We start from the raw sequence: 3,146 nt of genomic DNA, 5'->3' as shown, positions 1-3,146 counted from the left end.
TGACCCTACCCACTCCCAGAACTTGCAGGCAATGTGCAAATCCAGTCCAAACTCACCACGGCCAATAGCAACGCGCCAACTGGACAGGGCGGGTCAGCTCGTGACACTTTACACATAGCCCCCTCCAGTTCTACCTAATTATATCTAAACTGTGTGGGAGCATCTCTATGCCACCGGTGGAGCTCGTCACGTAGCTCCTCTCGCCACCAAACCGGCAGCGCCGCCACCCAAGTGTGGCCCATGCTCGGGCACGTGCACACTCGACCATGCTGCACGCTCGCCGGTGGTGCTAGTGCTGTGCTGATGAAGCAAGTAGTCCAGAGCCAGCAGGAGATGCAGCAGCGGTTCCTGGCGACCATGGAGAAGAGGGAGGCAAAGCGCGCGGCCCGGTACGAGGCCTGGTGCCGGCAGGAGACGACCCGGGTCAAGAGCGAGCCGGAGCACTGGGCGCACGAGCGCGCCGCGGCGGACCCAAGCGATGCCTACATCATCGCCTTCCTCCAGCACGTCGGTGGGCAGGCTACGCAAGTAGTCCCACCTTCGTTATGCCTATGCCCACATCGATGCAGTTTCATTAACTGAAGCCAAACCCGCCTCATCAGAAACATGAGAAAATAGGGAGCATGATACTTGAAACTGCATGTTTGGCATAATATTTCAGAGATTTAATAAAGAAACCATGAGTACCTTATAGTAATCCATCAAAGCTGAATACAGAACATGATGGTTTTGTTCAGTGGGCTCAAATATAGTCCAGATCACAATTGGAGAGAAGAATCTCAGAGATTTGCTCGTAATCTTGTCACCCCATGGCAGAAGCTGCATTTTCTCTAAAAAAAGACAACACTCTATGTATAAACGTAATAGAAGAAGACTGGAGTAATGCATCTGGGTCAAGGATAAGATCCAACTACTTCACTATACTTCTGTATAAGAGGCATCAAATTCCAGTAGTATTTATCTTTATAATCCTTGTCTTCATTTATATCGTATAGCAGATTGAGGTCCCTGCAAGTAATTCAATTAGTTCTTTCAGGCCATTATTCATATTCTAGTCTAAGCACAGTAATTAAGTCTGGAATGACATTAAATATCATGCCACTTACAAGAAAATAATACTCTATGCTGGAGTAGTAAAAGCGTTGGCGCAAAATATTGGAAGATCGTATTCAGGTTCAGAGAAAGCAGCAAAATCAAGAATCTACATGAGCATATGCATTATAAGTGATGTTTTGGACAGAGATAAGAGATCTCGACCGAAAAGTATCACCACTGATTCAACTGTACGATGTTCATAGAACAAATTAGACCAATAATACTATGTAATCAGATAGAACAAACTAAAGTTGTAATATTCAGATATAACCAGCTTGGCATGTAAACCTATCTTTCATCTCATGGCCTTTTAGAGTTTCAGGATAGTTGTTGGATGGTTTTAGTCAAGGAAACTTTGGACTCGGAGATGAATGTACCTGAACAAAGTTCTTATTCTCTACCGTCAAGCTGCCAAGCAGTCTGATCTTTGGGGCACTGAAAGAGAGAGCGTCCAACACTGTAACATCATCGTTTCCTCGTATGAGCTTGAACTTTTCGTGGAATCATGACACAGGACAAAGTCATCTTTTGTAATGAGAAATACGACTGTTGTCAACTGATATTGTTACAGGTTGACATACACATTCAGACATTCTAGATGGACAAGTGCATAAAACAAATGCCTATACCAGACTCGGAGACTGAGCCTCAAAGCCTTAACTGTAGCCAATATTTATGAGTATATCCAAAGAAATAAGGCTCGTGCGTGCTTGGTTGGTGTCATTGTTTAGAGCAAGTACAATAAGGTACAGTCAGCAGGCTGTAAGGATTAATATACTATATTTTTGCTGAGTTGGACGAGAGAGAAGAGGAGAGAGAAGGGAAGCGGGCTCTTCGTGAAGAGCCAGCTCTAGCACGTGCTCCTAGGTGCTTTGTGAGAATGAAAGGTGGGCCATATATGATAAAAGGAGTACCCTTTTATAGCTAACTATTGTACAAGCTAGCTATAAGACGGGCTATAAGACTGCTTATAGCCAACAGTTGGCTATACTATTAACCATGCTCTTACAGGAGATCCATTTAGGCTCCACCCCAGGGCGTCAGACAAAGACCAAGCACCGAAATTCAGGTGGTACTAGCGCGACATCACATCACAACACTACTGATTTAGACTGAATTTTCAATTAGCAGGCGCATCTCAGTTCGTAGAATTGCCTAATGTGCTAGCATCGACACCAACACGCAGTTTGATAGCTTTTCTAGCCACCTCGAGCAGGCAGAGCATGTAGGAGGAGATCGCATGCAATGACATTCGCACTGTGTGTTCATCTCACTTCCTTGCAGCGTTTCGTACCCACGTCTTCCTTCCTGGCCAACGCGCTAGAGGAAGGCGATGATGGAGGCATCGCGTGTGGCCGCCGCGGCGCGCTCGTGCACCTGTTGCTCCTGCTTGCTCGCTCTTGCGCCGGGCCATCTCCTGCCGGCGCCAGGCCTCGTCCCGGGCCGCGTGCTCTGCCTCCCTCTTCTCCATGGTCGCCAGGAACCGCTACTGCATTTCTGTTGGAAAACATAGTAAATTCAAACTTTTCCTACGCCATACAAGGATCTATCTATGGAGAGACCAGCAACGAGGAAGAGGGAAGAGCATCTGCATACCTTTGAAGATCGCTAAGCAGAAGCATTGCTAGAACGCGGTTGATGGAGTCGTACTCGCAGCGATTCAAATCACGGTCGGTTCTAATCTATGTGCCGAATCACGACACCTCCGTGTTCAACACACATACACCCCAGTGACGTCTCTCATGCCTTGATCCAGCAAGGAGGAGGGAGAACTTGAGGGACAGCTCTGCCAGCACGACAGCGTGGTGGCGGTGGAGCTACGAGGTATTCCGACACGGCTTCGCCAAGCACCGCGAAAGAGGAGGAAGAGGAGGAGCAGGGCTGCGCCGAGAGAGAGATTTCATGTGTCTCAAACAGCCCAAAAACCACCGATATATATGGGAGGAGAGGGAGGGGGTGCCCACCCCCTAGGGTGTGGCAGCCCTAGATGGGGCAAGGAGGGCGATGGCGAAGGGTGGAGAGAGGGGGGCGCGCCCTAGGTGGGCCTTGGG

The 3,146-nt window shown here is 48.3% G+C and overlaps 1 pseudogene; it reads right to left on the bottom strand.

The window, feature by feature from the left end:
* Nucleotides 1–657: 657 nt before the first annotated feature.
* On the bottom strand, nt 658–2,566 carry LOC123408777 (annotated as a pseudogene).
* Between the last annotated feature and the right edge of the window lie 580 nt (nt 2,567–3,146).

The sequence above is a fragment of the Hordeum vulgare genome, chromosome 7H (assembly GCF_904849725.1).
Source record: "Hordeum vulgare subsp. vulgare chromosome 7H, MorexV3_pseudomolecules_assembly, whole genome shotgun sequence".
Lineage (NCBI taxonomy): Eukaryota > Viridiplantae > Streptophyta > Magnoliopsida > Poales > Poaceae > Hordeum > Hordeum vulgare.
This window is presented reverse-complemented; position numbering and strand designations above follow the sequence as displayed.